Source organism: Boleophthalmus pectinirostris, unplaced genomic scaffold (genome assembly GCF_026225935.1).
Source record: "Boleophthalmus pectinirostris isolate CB_2022bp ecotype Guang Dong unplaced genomic scaffold, ASM2622593v1 HiC_scaffold_14, whole genome shotgun sequence".
NCBI classification, from domain to species: Eukaryota; Metazoa; Chordata; class Actinopteri; order Gobiiformes; family Gobiidae; genus Boleophthalmus; species Boleophthalmus pectinirostris.
Genome location: NW_026571047.1, coordinates 23,793,964 through 23,816,247, shown reverse-complemented (window position 1 = coordinate 23,816,247; position 22,284 = coordinate 23,793,964). Strand labels below are relative to the sequence as shown.

General features: G+C 37.3%; 1 protein-coding gene across 2 annotated transcripts in view; it reads right to left on the bottom strand.

Annotated features, from left to right (window-relative positions):
• Nucleotides 1-22,284, bottom strand: part of LOC110160421 (adenosine kinase-like) — a 416,586-nt gene that overhangs the window by 351,938 nt on the left and 42,364 nt on the right. The window lies entirely within an intron of this gene.

Genomic DNA, 22,284 nt, shown 5'->3' with positions numbered 1-22,284 from the left:
AGACTGGATTTTCAGACTAAGAGAAATGTTTGGTACAGATTTCAAAACCACAGTGATTATAAAACACATTTTTTTAGACAATAGAATGTGATTTTGGACACAGGAATGGCAGTTTCTTAAAAGGCCTCATGTGGTCTAATACTAGTTATATAAATCAAGACCATTTTCACTATTTATTAAAATGTGAAACAAATCATGTGAAAAACAGAACTAGATCGTTTTTAAATAGTTTACAGTGGTCCAAAGTTATTTCTTACTTGTTTTGTGCATTCTGGGCATCCGACTTATTCACCCTGATGAGTTTAGAAGCTTCAGAGAGCAGAGAGGAGTTTTGCTGTGGCTGTAAAGCAAACAGCAACTAGCATGCAAACATCACTGTTGGGCAAGTTACTTCAAAACTGTAATGTTTTATTTATGACTTGTTACGGTCATTTCAAAGTAATTTGTTACATTAGTGTTTAAAATGTAAAACATTACACGACGACTGCAGCACTTTAAGTTACTCTCAACAAAATAACTTTTGCACCGTATACGGACTGAACCAGGTCTAAACCAGGTCTAAACCAGGACGAAACCAGGACGAAACCAGGTCTAAACCAGGACTAAACCAGGTCTAAACCAGGTCTAAACCAAGACGAAACCAGGACGAAACCAGGTCTAAATCAGGACCAAACCAGCTCTAAACCAGGTCTAAACCAGCACTAAACAGGTCTAAACCAGGTCTAAACCAGGTCTAAACCAGGTCTAAACCAGCACTAAACCAGGTCTAAACCAGGTCTAAACCAGGTCTAAACCAGGACGAAACCAGGACGAAACCAGGTCTAAATCAGGACCAAACCAGCTCTAAACCAGCTCTAAACCAGCACTAAACCAGGTCTAAACCAGGTCTAAACCAAGACAAAACCAGGACGAAACCAGGTCTAAATCAGGACCAAACCAGCTCTAAACCAGGTCTAAACCAGGTCTACACCAGGTCTAAACCAGGTCTAAACCAGGTCTAAACCAGGTCTAAACCAGGACTAAACCAGGCCTATCTTGGACTAGAAGTGTCGGTCCATTCGACCGCGGTTATACCCAACGGTCTACATGGGCGCACCTCTGGGCCCATCCTGACACTCGAAACTATAACGATGGTGTTTCACTGCTGCTGATCTCGCTGTGATTTTAGCGAATTTGTATGAAGAAAAACTAAAAACCCACCACTTCGGTCCAGGTTAAAAAAGCGTTGTGACGCTTGTTACTGACATTTGTACCAAGTAAAAAATTTAATTTTTTTCCCTGTAATGCTGAACATTACTTCGTTACAGCAAAAAGGAATGCATTACAGTAATTCATTACTTTTATAACGCGTTACTCCCAACACTGAAAAACATACATTCCTAATTATCAGACATTACAATGCAGGTAATACACAGCAGTCTCATTTTGAACCTGAGTTGTTTTTACAATTTATCTGTACAGGGGCAAAACACATTTTGCTCAAATACACGGGAAAAAATTGCAAGTCCAAGTCATGCTGTAATGTTTTGATATTACAGCAAACAAAAATATGTATAGAGCTTTTTTGTTTTTTTAATTTTCCTGTCCCCAAATGCAGGGGAGGAGAGGTACAGAGGTACAGACGAGGGGTTAAGAGGCAGGAGGAGTACAGAGGAGGACAGCTCTCCAGTCAGCCCTCTCTGTGATGGGCCTCCCGCAGAGAGGCGTCTGAGTGCTGTATATGGAGCTGTTAGTTCAGAGCTGGTTTGGGGTGACAGAGAAACCCACGCGCCAACACAAGCCTCATCAAAACACTGTGCACAAATACGACTGTGGCAACATAATAAGTACATTTTACTTGTGGATACTGACAATACCATACAACAGATAAAGGAATACTGGTATTTTGTGTATGCCATCTGTGAGTTTGATATCCTGGCTAGGCAATTTGCAACAATTCTCAAGAGCGTTTTTACTGTTGCCCATCAAAAACAAATTTTAATATTAAGCCTGCTCGTTTTACTCAGGATTTAATTGAATTGGACCCTTAAAGGTACAATATGCACTATGGATGTAACAATAACTGAAACCGTGATATCGTATCGTCAAAAGTCTCACAATAATGTCGAATTACAAAATCCTTTGCTTAAATGCATGGTTTTATAGTACCAATAGCTCATAAACATCGGGAACTACATCTCCCATGATTCATTTCAGAGCAGACGACATGAAGAAATATGTTTTTACTGGAATTCTTGGGATTATGATGGAAATAATTCACATCAAAATCTTGTCAAGGTATTTTAAAAGCAAAAAAGTGTCCTATCTACAGTTATATAAGCCTTTGCCTGAAATGTTCCAAAGTATGGCATTAAAGTGTTCTAGTTTGCATTTACTTAGTTATAGGTGTTATTATTTTTTATCTCAGAATTTGGATTTTGGCTTGCTTCTCCACAGATCTGACTTGCAGCTTGACCTGGTCATTTCACCTGCTTATTAGGGATGTAACAATATCCAAATCTCTAGTTCCGATATTTTCACAATATCAATCTCACAGAATGATATTTATTGCGATATTTTCTGGATTCAAAAAAATAATAATAATAATACAAAATTGTGAGTTTGCTACTTTTCTCTCATCACCCAAAAATCACCCAAAAATGACGACTTTAAAGTGCTTCATAACACTTATTTCAGCATGTAGATTGGACTGAAACAGAGCAAAGGATCATGGTCTATGTAGTTCTCATAATTTTTGCTGTTGCTGCGCCATAACAATGAATTTAAGCAAAGAGACTTGAGATTCAATATACTGTGACGGCTCATGATATTATTGTGAGAACTTTGACGATACGATATCATGATATTTTGATTATTGTTACATCCCTACTGCTTATACACATTATTACATACTTATAGGCAAAGCAATGACATCTGCATGGAGGCAAGGGAGGCCGACCACCAGAAATGTTACATAGTGCACTGGTAACACTTTATTTTAGGATGCACTTATTAACATCTAACTACCCGCTATTTAGCATTGTTGTAAATGGTTCATTTATTAGTTCAATAATTAGTATTTATTCAGCTTTTATTAATGTCTTAATTCCCCATAAAATTATTCTGCTTTTTGTTAGACATTTACAAAAACTTTCCTATTCATACACTCCTTATTACTGCTTATTAATATGATAGTAAGCCATTTTTGTCCATGATTCTAATACGTTTTTGGCGCAAATAACTAAAAACTAAATTTCTTCTGCTACTAGTCCTTAACAATAACCTGATTCATCAGCCGGTTTCACTTCGTAAAAACCGTCTGACCTCGCAGCATTAGGATTCGTTCGCTCGATGGCATACGGGTACTTTTTTTATTTAACCAATCGATGCTATTAAGCTTTTCCCAAATCTCGTAGGAACAAGGACAATAACTTCTTTCCTCTCGATAAAATTCACCAAACATTCTCTTTGTTCCAGCTTTAAATCCTCAATCTCGGGAATCATTGACAACAAAGAATGTATGTCTCTTCGCTGATTGGCTGGTGCTCAAACTCAAACTTCCAGGGTTTCTGTGAACCATCTAGTGGATTCCAATTCCTGACCTAGTCGCTGGAAAGAAATGAAATTAAGCAGAGGCACTAAATGGTGCGAGCCTGTCTACCTTAACAACACCAGTTTATTAGAGTCATAATTCATATACAAAAATGGCCTAGTATCAAACTAATAAGCAGTAATAAGGAGTGTGTTAATAGGAAAGTGTAAATGTCTAACTAATAGCAGAATACATTTTTGGGGAATTAGATATTAATAAGGGTTAAATAAATACTAATTAATGACAAATTAGCAGGTCGTTAGATGTTAATAAGTGTACCCTAAAATAAAGTGTTACCACATTCTTTTCCAACATGCTTTACAATATTGGTTTTCACTGCAGTGGAACTACCAGAGGTCCTTAAGCACTCAAAGACACTGACCGTAATGTCCAGGAGCCTGTTCTGTTCATCACACTCGGCTTTAACACTGGACCCTCCCATCACATCCATCACATCTGTCACTATGGTAACGTCTCGCAGATGATTTGATGAACTTCCTCCGGTCCATCCATAATAGAGGAGTCTTTAATGCACTCAAGTTCACGACTATGAACTAAAGACTGGTCCATAATTCTCTCTTGGCACTCGCATTCTGTACAACTTAGATTTCTGTAAACTAGCAAACACTGAATAAGAATAAAAAGCAAAAAAACACTACTCATTTATTTATTTGATAGGGACAGTGCATTTTAATGAACATCTGTAATTACAGTGTAAATATGACAGATTAGAGCGGTTTCCATCTGTTGTCCCTATAGGCATGTGACACAGAAAACAAAACAAAAATACTGAGAATGTTATATCTCGTTTTTAAACAGAGGGATTTCAGTCTGGTCCAAACATCTTCATACAATCAGATTTGTTTATTTCAGTGATGCAAACACATTTCTCTTCCCTATCCCCAGATTAACAAAGTTTAGTGCTTTGCTTATTGATTCTGCAGAAATTCGCAATGTTTTTCAGTCCCTTGTGCTATTTTTTCCTATATGTTTTCCTCGTGCAGACATATTTGTTCTGATGGATCATGCGTGTCCCTGATTGGTTAATCCACCTGTCAATCACCTCCATATGAACTGTGACCAGACTCACATCTTCGTAAAGTATTGGAGAAGTGTGTATTCACTGAAACACGAGACATCAACTGCATGTACATGTAGATCTTACGTGAAAGGAGCATTGCACAACTTTTCTAGTGAAGGGTCTGCCACCTGCTTGTCTCCATGGAGATGTTATTGCTTTGCCTGGAATGTTCCACATTATAACATCAAGCATTTTCATTACAAGTGCTTCTATTGCTCAAAAACATAATAATTCCTTCTGTGAAAAGGGGCGACTCTCTGCAGAAGTGAATTGGAATGTACAGGGTTCCCATTCAAAATTTCAAAACTTTTCCATGACTTATTCATGATCTAAAAGTGAATTTTCCATGACTTTACGGCACCTGCATGTGTAGAATTGATCAGACTTTCAGGGCTAAATATGAAATGTTAACTCTTTCCACTCACCTTATGGTTTGGGATTATAGTTTTTTTAACATTTAAAATACTGTCAGTGCATTTATTGTCGTCTCTTTTAAACAAAAGGTGCCTACATTCGAAAATAATCATAATGGCTTGTTGATAACTTAACAGAACGCTGTAGTTGCATGAAAGAGAAACTAAAATTCTATAACTTTTCCTGACCTGGAAAATGACATTTTCAATTTTCATGACTTTTCAAGGATTTCCATGACCGTGACCTGCTTGTCTTCCTTGTGATAATCCAAATATACTGTGGAACATTCTAGCACAGTGTCAAACTCAAATTCACAGAGGGACAAAATTAAAAACTGGGACTAAGTCGTGGGCCAAACAAAATATTTATTGAAAATTTCACCAACATCTGCATGTTTTCACTTCTTTCGAGATATGTAATGTTAAACCTTTTCTTATTAAAATAAATCTTTAATAATAGTTTTGCTTAAACATTGAATCCAAAAAAATAATAAAATTTTAAATAAATAATGTCTCTTATAGCTTATCTGTAGCTGTGGGCCAGGTCTAATACATATATAGGCCAAATTTGCCTCAGTCTGACATGTCTGTTCTAAACAAAGCAATAACATTACCATGGATACATCAGGTAGCGGACCCGCACCTAGAAATGTTACGCATTGCACCTTTAAAGCTTCCCACTGCAAATGATTCTTCCCCTAAACCATTTTATGTATTTATTTAGTGTTGTGATATTATACTTTGGTGCCTTTAAAATCCAACTTTCAGAAATGCCACAGACTTAGACCATTACAGCCATTACTCAACATTAAAGGAAACATTTGCGCCACATTCAGGCCCTGTCTCTGCTTAAAGTTAACAGCGTGTGACCTGCTCTGGTCTGTAATGGGAAAGAGAGGCTTGGGCCCAGAGTCATAAAACGCCTCAGAGCTCCAACCTTCTGCAATTAACCTGACGCTAAACAACAAGGCCGGATTCAGACACGCAACAGAAGTAATTCATATGAAGGTTTTTAGCGCCGCGTGGAGTCACCAACAGACCGAGGAGGGGGAGCGGAGGGCGGAGAAAATGTTGCCAGGACAGCCGAGACCGCACGCTTTTAGAAAACTTGACAAAAATGTTACGGTCTGGAAGAGTATTGATTTCTGATAGCCGTGACTGACAGGTGGATTAACCAATCAGGGGACGCTACGGTCCATTTGTCTTAAAACACTGCGGCTTAGAAAAAAATTTAATATAAAATAAGAACAGAAAACCGAAAAAGAGCACGGATGTCTGCAGAATCAACAATCGAAGCACTAAAATCTAATATGTGAGATAAAAAATGTTCTTTGCCTGAAACCTTGCATTTAGTATTTATTTTTTATTCCTCAGAAAATACTGGAATACAATGGTTCCCCTCTCCACAGATCTGACCCATCCACATAAATAAGTTTCATGCCTGACGGTGTAACATTCCAGGCAAGGCATCTGCATTGAGATAAGCAGGTGGCAGACACAAAAGTTACATAGTGCCTCTTTAATCTTATAACCCGACAAGTCCTAAACCAGGATTACATCAGGATCAGAGCTATGTCAACCCTGAGTCTAAACCAGGCAGAGGCGGTGCTACCATTAGGCAAAAGTAGGCGGCTGCTTAGGGCCCCCAAACCTGGAGGGGCTCCTAAACAATTGCCCATTTGCTCAATATGACATTAAATGAGAGTAGTTTACAAATAATCATCATGTACAATGGATGTAAACAAAAATATAATTGTACCAGCAAAAAATTGAACTACTTTCAGCTCTGGTTTTCTAGTAGGCGACCGAACTAATAAGACAAGTGTCCAATCCACCAGAATTCAAATAAACAGAGATGTGCATGTGTTAAGAAAAATGGGGAAAAAACAGACAATAAATATGTTAAAAAAAACAAAACAAATCTAAAAAAAAAAAAGGTGCATTATAGTGAGGGCCCCAAACTGAATTTCACCTAGGGCCCCCAAATTCCTGACTCCGCCACTGTAACCAGGACAAAACTGAACTTAAACTTAACTATAATTCAGTATTAAGTCAAATTAATTAAAGATTGACTTGGCAGGAAACCAGATTACACGTTAATCTTGAAAATTTCACCAATCACAACAGAAAAATCAAATCAGAAAAAGATAAAATAATTTGAAGATACCACAAGATCCAAAAAGAATACTAAAACAGGACTCGCAGCTAAACCAGGACCACAACGATCAAGACCTCATCTAAATCCAAAACTTATAAAACAGGCCACTACCACAGGGACCTGCACATTGGCACTTCTCCCTGCACCACAGCTTGAGAAGCACTAGTCTAAAGCCTGAATTGCATTGAAGTGTGAAAAGGATTCTCATGAAAAGCACACAATAAAACCGTGAATAGCGTCTTTTAGCTTGAGAGCGCGTCTGGACACAAAAGCTCCACTCTTTCCTCCAAAACTGTCCTGCTCCTGGGGCCTAAGTGGTACCAGACTCCTGCACTGGTCCAGTTATTTATTTAACAAAACGAGCTGTAAAAAGCCAAACATGAGGTCATGGAATATTCCGGCTCCGCACGAAGAAGTCAAGTTCTTTTGATGGAGCTTCAAACTGCACCTCAGCAAAAATATGAGCTGCTATAGAGACACTTTGGGTTGAAAAAAAAAAAGTGGCTGTAGCAGAGTGGTCTACATGCGTTTTCAATTAAGTGTCCATAAGTAGGGCCCCATTGAGAAACCAGAGGAAATGTTAAACAGACATCGCCACCAGAGCAAAGATCTGTCAATAACAATGGACTTTATAAACATATACTAGTTCATGGAGGTATTAACTATTTACAAATAAACAGTAAATGTAAAAAAGAGAAAAGAGGAGGGGGATTATTAGAAGTAGCATTAAAGGTACACTACGTAACTCTTCAAATGGGGTTAGGGAAAAGCAACATGGAGGTGAGATTATGATTTATTTATTTATTTATTTCATTCATAAAGTATAAAAAGACATTAACAGTGCCACAACATCAAACACACAAGAAATTAATGAAAAGGAGCAGAAAGAAGAGTCATTTTATGTTGTCTGTCCATTTTCCCTTTTCCAGACAAAACATCAACACTGATAGTCACTTGAAAATGTTTCAAATCAGTACATTTCAGTTCAGTCACAATCAATTACATCAACTGCAAACAAAAAAATCACTATTATGCACAACAATTTAGTTTTCTTTTTCATTGCAATGGATTTTATGCGTTTTTTTTAAATGCCATTGTTGTACTTGATTCTTTTAAATCTTTGTCAAGACTATTCCACAAATTAACTCAACTTTTAACTCAACTTTCACAGTACCGTTTCGCTCCATAACCTTGGTTCTGAATCTGGGTTTTTTAAACATGTAGGTTCCTTTTAAATTGTAGTGGGTTGTTGTTCTTGTCTCAGTCTTTGAATATTTACAGGTAACACATTGAGATTGTTTTGCTCAGAATGTTCCACAGCATTGTATTAAATTAAAGGAATTACAGATGTTTTTATTGTTCAAACAAACCTTCAATATAATGCATTCTAATTGTGTGTGGCGTCGCCTTTCCACAGATCTGACCTGTAACTACCTGTTGCTGCAACCTGCTTGTCTCCTTGGAGATAGATTAACTTAATATGTTACTGGTGATGATTTTAATGCATTGTCTGAAATGTTCCACACAATGAATTAAAATCATTATGGAGGCAAGCTTAGTGACCAAAAGTAAAAGTTAAATTGTGCACATTTGTGTAGTATTATTACAGTATTATTACATTTGTGTAGTATTATTACATTTGTGTAGTATTATTACATTTGTGTAGTATCATTACATTATTAGCTGTTACTTGTTAATTTTAATATGCACTAGCGCTGCTTGATTATTGAAAAAATAATTATCTTGATTATTTTGGTCAATATTGAAATCACGATTATTCAAAAGATGCATTTATTCAGCATTTCTCTCTCTAAAAAAACAAACAAAACACTTTGTTAATTTACGCATTAGAGCAGTTTTGCGATGTATAAACATAAAATGAATAAAATATACTTTGAAACACCAATGATGATAATGATGGTGTGGGGTTCTATGTTCTGTATTCACACCTGCACAACCGAACCGAGCCACGGCCAATGACATTAGCACACAGCAAAAATATTTATTAAATAGTGAGGCAGATATGAGTCCTGCTGCAGTGCTCACTGTGAGTTTATGGAGATAATCAGTACCGTAGCACCACATTCTGCACAGTAGGGCACCAGGTGCTGGCGAGGGCACCACGTGAATTCTCGCAAAACTACGGTTGTCGTGCCCCGGTTCTGACTTTCGCCGGCACTTAAATAATTTCAATATGAGTTTGGAGATCGTTTGCAAACAATTCAAAATCGTGATCAAAATTCAATTACTTGCACAGCCTTAATATGCATTAAGTAACTTTTCTGGTGGAGGGTCTGCCACTTGAGCGTCTCCTTGGAGATGTTCTTGCTTGTCCAGGAATTTAAAACAGTATAGCATTTGTCTGTCTATCTTCATGGTGACAAGCAGGTAGTGCCATCAGGCCAAGTCAGAGGTGAGGTCTATGCACCTCAAAATATTACCATTTACACTGAAATTAGGGCTACACAACATGTCAAAATAGGCTCTATTCACGCTCACAAACCTGGAAACATGTGGATGATGACTTCCTTTGGGCTCTGTTGGCAATGAGGAGCCGGGTTTCCTCATCTAGATGTCATTGTCATTGTCATTGTCTTTTTTCCTTTTATAAATTGCCCATCCATTTGTGTTTTATAATTTGTCTAACTTCATTAAAAAAAAGATGTCACTGTAGCGTTCTGTTATGTTCAGCAGATCAACAGTTCCAACCAGCTGCCTGTAAGTGACAACGAAGACACAATTAGAATCACATCCCCCATGGAAAAGCTTTGGCAGGTTGTGAAGATGCTGCCACTGCAGCCATGTTTTTATCACATGCCTAGTGTCAGTAACTACACCAGAAGTCATCATCTGCATGTTTCCAAACGTCTTCTGGTAAGCGTGAATAAAAGCCTATTAAAACAAAATAGTAATTAGACAACAACTAAGGCTACGTTTATATGATGACGGTCTGAACAAAAGATGCAAAAAACGTCTTCGCTTTTTTATTCTGAGCTTTTTTCTGAGTGTTCGGGAGAAAATCTGCATATGGTGACGCAAAAGTGTGTGGAATTGTGAGCAGATCTGACCAGAGTTTTGCGTCTTGAGCAGTGTAGACGGAAATTCTACAGTGGAGCGTATTCAACCTTTCCACTCTGGAGGGTGGTTTCAAGATTTTTGTGTTTTTAAGCCCCAAAAACGCCGTCACCGTCTACACAAAAGGCACTTCCAATAAAATATTTTGTCTTTTTTTCGTTCTCGTGTAAACAGGCCCTAATAATGAATGCATGTAATTTTACTTAAATAAATAAAAGTACTGATAATTCGACTTCTTTTAGACCTGTATATTGCAAATCTAATCACAATCGTATTATAACAACTGTCAGAAAAGCAGCAATTCGACTTTTCCCCAATTTGTGCAGCCCTAATTAAAAATTTGGCTCTCAAATTGCAGATCTCTCTCAAATTGCAGATATACCGTTTATACCGTGGATTCATTTCAGTCTTCTATTTCAAAACAAACCAAACTCCTCCTGACCCGTTTTTGTTTTTCCTTCAGTCTGTTTACATTTACGCTCTCTGTTACCTGCAGCTCTCCACAGCCTCTCTCAGACTCAGACTTCACACTGGGAGCCTGAGGAGCTGTGGGACACTTTGAAGTCGGCTTTAAACATTTGAGCTCCTCTGCCACCTTTGATCAACCCCAGAAAAGACTGCAGCGTTTATGGAAATCAAAAGTTAAATTTAAATCAGAATGCATATTATCTAAATAAATGCAGTTTTCAAACAGTACAATATCACGTCTTATGTACCATACAAAACCATCTTATCACGATGTTTATACTTCTATAAACATGTTCTGAAATGCATGGGATTCTTGTATGGGTCCGCCTCCAGCATTTGTCTCCATGGAGTTAATTAATTCCTCTCGTCATTAAATTTTTGTATATGAGATTAACTGATCACATCGCAGTCCTTACCCTTTTCACTTTATGCACAAACATGAAAAATACCCAAATCTAACACAATAGATAACTTGGTCATGCCTACTGTTATTGTAATTAAGAATAAATCAGCATCAGTAAAAGATATAATTGATCTGAACATGTTTGGGGACAGAGTTAGGTCGTGGTCATGCAATTTAAAATCTTATTTATGAACTTAATTGATGACTTATGAACATAAGAAAGCAAAACAAGTGACTAGCAATGTAACAATAACTGAAATATCGTGATATTGTACCATCAAAGTTCTCACAATAATATCGTGGACCATCACAATATATCGAATTACAAGTCTCTTTGCTTAAACTAAGAGTTATGGTGCAGCAATAGATTTTAAAAAAAAAAGAGGGAAATACATAGACCATGATCCTTCGCTCCATTTCAGTGCAGACTACAAGAAGAAATAACAGTTATAAGCACTTTTAAGTTTTAGTTCTTTGAAGTCTTGTCAAGGCATTTTAAGTGGAAAAACTATCATAATAACAGTTTTGTTAGCCTCCACAAAATATCGCAATAAATATCGTATCGTGAAATGTATATCATGAAAATATCATACCGAAAGATTTGGATATAGTTACATTCCTAATCGTGAGCCTCCCCACCATATCGTGAGCTTTCCCACGATATCGAAATAAATATCGTACTGTGAGGTTCGTACCGTGACGATATCATATCGTGAGACAGATTTCTTTTATATCTGTTTTATATTCTTATTCTGGTTTTATTAATAACACACACAAATAAACACTTTGAGGCTTTCAGTAAATGGTCAATGGTCAAATTTTTATATAGCGTATTTCCACCTTTAAGACCCACACAACTATTCATTCATTTATTGTACGCAGACACTGGGGGTGAGGCGGGTTAAGTGTCTTGCCCAAGGACACAACAACAGCATTCATCTGTGGGAGCAAGAATCGCACCGCCAACCTGAAGATGTTTATGCCGAATCGCCAACAGATTAGTGGACAAATTCTCATCCAAATGAGCTACAGTCGCCCCAGTACAGTCTTAAATGTGCTTAGTAGGGATGTAACGATATCCAAATCTCTCGGAACGATATTATCACGATATGCATCTCACGGTACGATATTTTGGAGTAGCAATATAATTTTTTGTTTTTAAAATACCTTGACAACTTTTTGGTGTGAATTATTTACATTATTTTTATCATAATCTCAAGAATTCAAGTAAAAACATATTTCTTCATGTTGTTTGCGCTGAAATGAATCATGGGATATGTAGTTCCTGATGTTTATAAGTTGTTACTACTATAAAACCACGCACTTAAGCAAAAGAACTTGTAATACGATATATATTGTGACAGCCCATGATATTATTGTGAGACTTTTGACGATACGATATCACAAAATTTCTGGTTATTGTTACATTCCTAGTGCTTATATAAATAAACTTTGACTTTGAAACCCCCCAAAAATGACAAATATATATTATTTTTATCCAAAATTGTTCAGCTCTGCCTCACATCAGTCCATACCCAGTTTTTACCAGCATCACCTCCTCCTTAATGCTTTAGAGATGTGCACCCTCTCCTGCCTCTCTCTGACTGTACTCCTGTATCTGGAGAGAGCTTTGAAGTGAGAGCCAGGCTGGTTTGAGTTACAGTCTTTACATCTAATACACCTCCGGGGGGCTGGGGCAGTTAAACACGGGGCAAAAGGCACAAACCTCCAACCCGCTCACACAAATAGACACAAGTTTACTCACACAGATCTGAGAGAAAACCGTTACCAAAGATGAGGTTTTGCGACTGAAAGCTGGACAAGAAAAATATTTTGTTCAACGGTAAACGCAATAAACAGACAACAATATGACAACAGGACTGGACACTGTAGGAAAATACTGTAATACTGTAATTAATTAAGTGTACAATATGTCTAGGCCTGTTACGATTATGACTTATACTTCAATACATGAAAGCTGGAACAATATTTTTGGGGGCCAGAGTTATCGTGGAGACATTTTCTTTGCATGACTGTGAAATGTTTGGTTATTTTTTGGCTATATGATCAGATTTGAGCCATAAAACATTGAAATAATAACATCTATGAGCATTTGTATTTGTATTTGTGTATTTATTCTGGGCAAGTAAAGATTTACATTGTTATACAATGGGACATATAACATAAGTGAAATAGAAATGAAAATAACCACAACAAAAAATTTGCCCAAAAAGGATTATTTACTCTCACCCCCACTCTTCTAATCTAACACAATGAGCTTTTTTCAGACATTTTGCTTTAAACTATATGAACTAGTCATTACAGATGCAAACTAACTACAAAATAGTTTCATTCTTTTGTTTCTATATTGCTGTTGGTGTTTTTTTAAACAGTACTGTAGATTTAGAATAGTTTTCGTGCTTTGAATCTGTTTTTTTGTTATTGTGTTAGTGGCAAATTAGTTTCAATAAATGTCACAAATAAAAAACATAAAATGACGTTGCATCACAATTTTTCAACTGTGAATCTCTGCCGAACTAAAGGTAAAAGGAGCTGTCAACTTGAAAAATATCTGTTTGTGACATCACAAGGTGGAACGGAGCATTTTGAGGTTTGGAGATGTCGACAGACTAATAATAAAAGATTACTCAAACATGTGTGAATAAAACAAAACACAACTCTGGGTATGTTTTTGATGAAGTAACAGCATTCTGACATGGCTTAAAGTCACATTGAGATGTTTTCTGGTAGAGGTTCTGTCACCTGCTTGTCTCCATGGAGATGTTATTGTTTTGCCTGAAATGTTCCATGGTATGACATTAAACACATCCATCCAGCATTAGGGTGTTTCTATTGCGCAAAAATACAAATAACTAATAATTCTCTCTGTGATTAGGGTTGCCTCTCCACAGATCTTATAAGTAAGGGTGTGCAAAAATATCTAAATATCGATATATCGTATCCTTTAATGTGATGATACAGTATCGATATCGTGGGCTGCTGTATCGATATATTACCAAGAGTATTTTTTGGTATATTTTACTAAATTATTTTGTTACAGTGCTGCAGTTGTTGCTTGTTTAGAGGAAAGAAATTTGTTCATTTGAAATTACATTTTGACTGTTTTTTAAAATTAGTTTAGAACTTTTATTGCCACAAATCAATTCACATCAACAGCGTCCTGAGACTGAGCTTTCACACAACCTATATATTAACTTTTTTCCCTTTTTTCTAGAAGAAAAAAAAAAAACAAAAAAAACAATTGGTAGAAAAATAATTAAAAAAATAATAATAATAATAAGGCATGTTAGGGCATAAGTGTCTAATTTGAAAAACTCTATCATTGGACCCCACCTCTTTCCAAAAGTTGGCACCCTGAGCTGTACTTGAGCCGTTAACAGTTCCATTGTATAAACTTTTGATCTGTCTGATTTTTTGTATCCACTGATCAATGGTCAGTGTCTCAGGTTTTAGCCAGTAGCTCGTGATCATTTTTCTTGCAGTCATCAGAAGAAGATCCAACAGAAAACACTGATCATGACAGGGACCATCAGGAAAAGTATCAAGCAAAAAGATCTTTAGGTCCAACAGCCAAAATATTTTGTAAAATATCTTTAACATCAATCCAGAAATGCTGTATATTGGGGCAGTTCCAAAATATGTCAGTTTGGTCACCCACAAGTCCATAATTCCTCCAACATTTGTCAGTAAAACTACATTTCAAAATAAAAGTTTTGAGCGGGGTTCTAAAGAATCTTAATTTGACCTTCCAGTTAAACTTCTTCCAAATTTGACTTCCCACCCCTCTATGACAACCAGAACTAAATTTTGACTCTTTTGAGGATTAAAATGTTTGTGTTTCATATTCACTTTGCACAAGAAGTGGTTTAACAAAGACATTTAGTATAACAGACATGATTTAGCTGTTATTATTTTTTGAACTGTATCGAATCAATTTGAAATGTATTGTATCAAATCCAAAGTTCACTGTATCAGGATATGTATCGTATCGTGGCCTGTGTATTGAGGTATGTATCTTATCGGCAACTTCTTAATAATACCCAGCCCTACCTATAACGTAGCCTATAGTTGTCTCCCTTGATAGATAATGGTTTAATCTCAACCGTGGAACATTTTGGACAAAGCAATAACATCTCCACGAGACGAGCAGGTGACGGAACCTCCACCAGAAAAGCTGCGCAATGCACCTTTTGACGCTCACAAGAGTCTGGTTTGTGTAATACAGGACCTTTAACATTCAAGCCAATGGTACACATGTCAGCAAAGTGGAGAGATCGACTATTTCCAAATCGCGTGTACAGAAAATCAAAGACGGCGGTGGCGTGTAGCGTGGTTAGCACAGGCTGATCCGTCTAAGTCTCCATTTGGTCAATTCTCATTTGGCTAAATCCAATTAGCATCGATCCTGCATGCGCTCAAAGCCGGGGTTTCGTTTTTGCCTTGATGGAGGAGGAATCGTAGCAGTCTTATTTAACCTCAAGATCAGTCTGTGGAGTTAAAACGAGTCAAAATCGATCCTAGATACACGGAGGGGTTTTCCAATAAGTGCCAAAGTAGTGGTTTTAGTGCTTAGTAATCTTTGCATTTCTACAACATTTAATTACATACAATTTAAATGGCCTGAATACATGAAGTGTGTTTTACGTATAGTTTTAGTGCGGTGAGTTTGGTTTTTGGAACATATTTCAAAAATATTAACTTTTTTTCCAATTTCAAGAAGAAAATGTTTGTCTTGTATTTTATTAAAAATTTTAAGCGGTCCAATGTCATTCAGGATGGGGTGGAACTCAGTTACAGGATTTTTTTTAAAGTAAAGACAGTCAGTGGGATGGGAACTAGGGCCAAAGCCCGGGGGAACTGAACTGAAGTCCCACACAGACGCACTACATTCAGAGAAAGTGTGTCTCAGTCAGAGGCACTAAGTTTTGGAACAGTCTCCCATTATCAATAAGAGAGACTCCAACACTTTCAAATCCTACTTGAAACAGCGGCTAAAGGAAAACCAAACTTGTGCACACTTTTAGTTTAGAACTGTCACTTGTTATTGTTGTTTTTTTCCTATGTTAAATTTGCGGTGTTACCTGCCAAGGGACTACAGATGGAAATTATTATATTTGCTATAATCTGTCATATTCACACTGCAATATTGTAGATGTTCATTAATATGCACTGTCCCTATGATATAAATAAAAAAAAAACTGTAACTTGCTTGATCATGATGCCCGTCTGTCTCCACAGAGTTAGAAAAGTTTAATGTCACACTGTGAAACATTCCAGGCAAAGCAATAACATCCCCATCGAGACAAACAGGTGACAGGCCCTCCAGAAAAGTTACACAGTGCACCTTTAAGAACAAAATTTTTTACTGTATTTAACTGCCTGTAACAAAAACAGTTGCGAATAGCTTGAAAGTCTGAAATTAGTAGGCATGTAACGATATCCAAATGTCTCGATACAATATTTTCACAATATGCATCTCATGGTACGATATTTATTACGATATTTTGGAGAGGCCGATATAATTGTAGACAGGACCCTTTTTACTTTTTAAAATACCTTGACAAGATTTTGGTGTGAATTATTTCCAATATAATCCCAAGAATTCAAGTAAAAAACATATTTCTTCATGTTGTTTGCACTGAAATGAATCATGGGATATGTAGTTCCCGATGTTTATAAGCTGTTGCTTCTATAAAACCATACATTTAAGCAAAGAAACTTATGATTCGATATACTGTGACGGCCCACGATATTATTGTGAGACTTTTGATGATACCATATCACGATATTTCGGTTATTGTTACATCTCTAGAAATTAGACATAGGTTTATCTGCTTGTCTCCATGTAGATACTTTGCCTGGAAATTCTGCTGTATGACATTAAAGATGACAAACAGTTAATTAATTTGGTGCTTTAGGCTACGTTTATATGATGACGGTCTGAACAGAAGACGCAAAAGTGTCTTTACTTTTTATTCCGCGTTTAAAACAGTGTTTTCGGGAGTAAATCTGCATGCATACGGTAACGCAAAAGTGTGTGAAATCCGATTGTGTATGCATGCCAGGCGCCTCGGTGGTGATGCATGTGACGTAAGCGCGTATGTGACGTGAGCAGATCTGACCAGAGTTTTGCGTCTTGGGCAGTGTAGACGGAAACGTTACAGCGAAGCGTATTCAACTTTTCCACTCTGAAAGGTGGTTTCAGATTTTTGCATTTTTAAGCCCCAAATACACCGTCACAATCTAAATGAAAGGCACTTCCAATAAAATATTTTGTCCAATGAGATTCATTTGGTCTTCTGATATTTATGTTGTTAGGTTCTCTTTACAGACCAAGAGTTTGTTTTCATACCTTACAGTTTCGACTGCTCACTTGTGGTCTTCTTCAGAGTGGTCACGTGATGTTGCTGTGACGTGTCTGGTCATCTGATTTAAACAGGTTTTGGCGCTGTCTTCCTACCGGTGGAGGCAGGACGACAACTTCCTCGGGACAGTATCCCAGGTGTGTGAGAGTAAAACACGTCACAGCAACATCACGTGACCACTCTGAAGAAGTGAGCAATCGAAACTGTCAGGTATGAAAACAAACTCCATCTGTAAAAAACCTAATAACATAAAATATTTTGTCGTTTTTACCTGCAAGCTTTCTCGTGTAAACAGGCCCTTTATTGGTAAAACATGCATTTTTACTGTGAGTGAGTTCACCTCTCCACAGAGCTGACCTGTAACTCTGCCTAGTGGAGTCACCTGCCTGCCTCCATGGAGACTGATTACATAAACATGAGTAAAGCTCTTTGATAATTGTGATTGTATTTTAGATTGTGATGTTGATTTGACTCCGAGCAGCTGCATATTATGAAATAAACTGAAATAAATTAACATCACACCAGTGTTTTGATCCGTAATTCTTCTCACATCTCCAGAACAGCACCTCATCTAAAAATGGTACAAATATTTTAATGTGTCAATTAGCCCCATAATAGAAAGCCTCTCCATTCAAAGCTTCGTCTATTGCCAAACAACCTGTCTTTGATGGCCATTACCATTTCATACGCCCTGATTTAATTTACCGTTTTGCTAATTGACAATTCAAAGAGTATTATCGCTAATGGCTAATAAATCACCACTTAACTGGCTCATAAATACACCAGCTGATTGAGTGGTTATTGTTATTTTTTTTTTATATTCTTTCATTTCAAATTAAAGGTGCACTATGTAACTTTTTGGTTGGGGGTCCATCACCTGCTTGTTTCTATGGATATGTCATTGCTTTGCCTTGAATGTTCCACAGTATGACATTAAACAGCTCCACTTCACATATGTTAAATTATAGCTGGTTTTATAGCTTAAAAATGTCAATAAAACAGGAATTCTGACAGTGAGCGGGGTCGCCTCTCCACAGATCTGACCTGTAACCTGGTCTGGTTTGGTCTTCATAAAGACAAACAGGTTTTAATGCCATACTGTAAAACATTCAAGGTACCTCAAGGTGAATTTCTTTCAATCAAGACTCTTAAATGAATGATGGATCGGTACAAAAATGTCTGAAACTGCCACATTAAAAAGTAGAGCTGGGTACCATTTAAAGGTGCATTATGTAACTTTTCTGGAGGAGGGTCCGCTCGTCCTCATGTAGCTGTTTAAATTTTTCCAAAAATGTTTTAAAGTATATCATTAAACTTGTCCAGCTTGCATTTATTTACTTACATGTGTATATATTGTTAAAAAAAAATTTGGATTCTTGCTTTGAGTGGGGTCGCTTCTCCACAGATCTGACCTGTAACTTGGCCTTCTGCATGTCTCCATATACAAGTAGATACAGACCTTTAATAGCCTGATTCATCAGCTGGTTTAACTTCGTGGAAAATGTCTGACTTCGCAGCATTAGTATTCGTTTGCTCAACAGTAGGCGGGTACTTTTTTCATTTAACCAATCACTGCTATTAGGTCGTGACGTATGTAATGCGCCACTAACGGAGCTAACTGGTATATTAAGCTTTTCCCCAATCCCATAGGAAGAAGGGCAATAACATCTTTCCCCTTAATAAAATTCACCGAACATCTCTTTGTTCTGGCTTTAAAACCTCGATCTCGGGAATCGTTGCCAAACCAGAATGTATGGCTTTGTCTACATCCATCTCGACCGCTTTGTTTACTGTTGTGCTGAACCACAAAAGGGATTGGCTTGTGCCCGGACTCACACTTCCAGGGTTCTTGCAAACCGTCTAGTGTATTCCAATTCCTGACTTAGTCTCTGGAGAGAAATGAAATTGAGCGGAGGCACTAGGTGGAACCAGCCTGGCTAGAACTTTAATGCCATACTGTGAAACATTCCAGACAAAGCAATGACATCTCCATGGAGGTGAGCATCTTACAAACCCTTCACCATAAAATTTACACAGTGCATCTTTAAACTAAAAACATGATTATTTTACAATGCTAGCAGACTGTTCTCTTTGTATGCTGGGCACTTGTGATGTTGATAATTAAGGGTTGTTTGCATAGCGCCAGTGCTTGAATCTGTAAAAAGATGTTTACAGTTTGAAAACCAGCGAGATAGAGCCGGCCTAAGGGTCTCATTCTTTGCCTTTGAAAATATTGTCTGCTAAACAGCCACTGAAAACAGTGCACGCTCAAAAACCCACACCAGCTTTGAAAAAATAACAAAATAAATTTAAAAATGCGTCTCAATTAACTCTTGCACTCATCTTTCCTTGGAACAGAGTTATTTTTCCTGTCGGCTGCATCCTCTTTGTTTATTTGAAAGAGAGAGAGAGGGAGGGAGAGGGAGGGAAGGTAAGAGAGGCAAAGAGGGAGAGGGAAAGAGAGAAGAAAGAGAGACAGAAAAGAGAATAAAAGAGAGAGGGGGAGAAAAAAAAATGTTATCAGTGGCTAATCGCTGCGTGTCAAATTCAGAACCAAGAAAAACAATAAAATAAACCAGGGAATTACCATTTTCTCGACTACAGACCCAACACAATTCTTGGAAAATTACAAAGTTAGTGTTCCATGTTTATCACGCCATCAAAATGATCAAATTGAAATTATTCTAAAAAACAGACTGATAGGCCTACGTGAAGCACTCTGAATTGCCTTCAACACATTATCCTTCTGAGATAAGTCTCGCTGAAAGAAATCGGAAAACACTGAATTTCATGACAATTATTTGATTTATCTGATCGGTTGAAGCACCACAACAAGTGGAGCTGTTAAGGACCAAAAAAAGTGCCCAAATGTTCACTTTTATGGCACAAGCATGAAACTTTGCCAGATTATTAACATCCCTAAGACCTTTCTGGATATGGAACCAAGCTTCATTCATGAAATATGATATGGCACTTACAGATAATAAATATGGCTTTGAAAGATTAAATATTTTATTAACTTGGATTTCAACCACAGGGAATCCAAACAACCCCTACATTCTGGAGGAAAACGGTCACATTACTTCCTTAATGCTTTGGATTTTAGAAAAAATTGTTGTTCATCATTACAAAATTGATAACTAAGCAATGTAGACTATAAGAAAGGCAGTATTATGCATTATTTTTTATGCCAGCCTCATTTTCATGTAGTCCATTTTGTGACATGCGCAGTTCTCAGCTCCAGTGTTAAATTACACTTGGTTCCATATCCAGAAATATTAGTCCTGTGGGTGTTAGTAATCTGGATAATAACTATTTTGGTCCTTAACAGCTCCACTAAACAGCAGAATAAGACAAAAAAAATCCTTTGTTTTGTTACAAACTCTGTTAAAAACCTTTGTTAGATCCAGTTGAGGGAAAAGCACAGACCTCTTCCCTGTCCTGCACAAAGCTCTTACCTTCTGCCTTCTGTCAGTGTCGCTATGTTTGTTTTGGTTCATTTCGGAGCTTCACCTTTGGCTTCTGCACAAACCTGAATGCTGCTCTGTGATTGGCCCACCCGCCTCAGAGTGATTTTGAACCTTACAGCTGAAGTATGTCAAGATGGATTTGCATAAGTTTGTTTTGCTGTTCAAGGTCACCCAAACGTGCACCATAGGCAAAAACCTCCAGCTAAAGTTGACCAGCCCAACTCCCACTGCTCTTGGATGGACAAATTTCACTACTGGGCCTATAAAGTACGTTGGCATGACTTCCCTACATCCACAGATTCATTGAGCAGGTCTCATTTAAAGCAGTTGCTACACTGAGCCAACACTGGCATTTGATATGTGTACCATGGAGCAGCTCTCTGATTTAATTTGCAGAGACAAAGTAATTGAAGTACTTGTAATTCATGTTTAATGAATGTTTGATTTGTCTGAGGAAATTAGGGCGACCAGATAACACTGCAAATATTAGCAGCGCTTCGTGTGTGTTTGAGATCACGTGACAGGTTTAACTATTCAAACCAGCTCTCATTACAAGTGTCAACAACAGACATGCTACAGCTATAATAAGCCCAGATCAATACGCCACCTGGGCTTATGGGAGCAAGGTGAATCTTTGCAATACTGTACTTACTAAAGAAGAAAAACACGTAGAAATCAATGGCTCATATGCTCTATAATACATAACAATTGGACTTTTTTTTTATATGTACACATGAAGAGGAAAACATACGGACAGTGTTGTTACTTCAAGTTCAATTTCTTTTGAACAAGACTCTGAAACTAATGGATTCGTACAAAAATGTTTGAAACTGCCACTTTAAAAAGTAGAGTTGGGTACCATTTAAAGATGCACTATGTAACTTTTCTGGAGGAGGGCCCACCACCTGCTTGTCTCCATGGAGATGTTTAAACTTTGCCAGGAATGTTTCAAAGTACGGCATTAAACTTGTTCACCTTACATTTATTCAGTTACATGTGTCCAAGTTGTTGTTTTGCAAGTCTCAATTAAGTCTCAAGTCTTTGACCTTAAGTCCGAGTCAAGTCCCAAATCAAAGACAGGCAAGTCCAAGTCGAGTCTCGAGTCACTGGCCTGTAAGTCCAAGTCAAGTCCAAGTTGTCTGCTTTGAGCTTCAAGTCATTTCAAGTCTTTACACCAAAAAGTACCAAAACTAGCTTAGAGTTGTGCAATTTATATGAATTTTAAACTAAATTGTCCTTGAAAAGTCATGGTATATTTT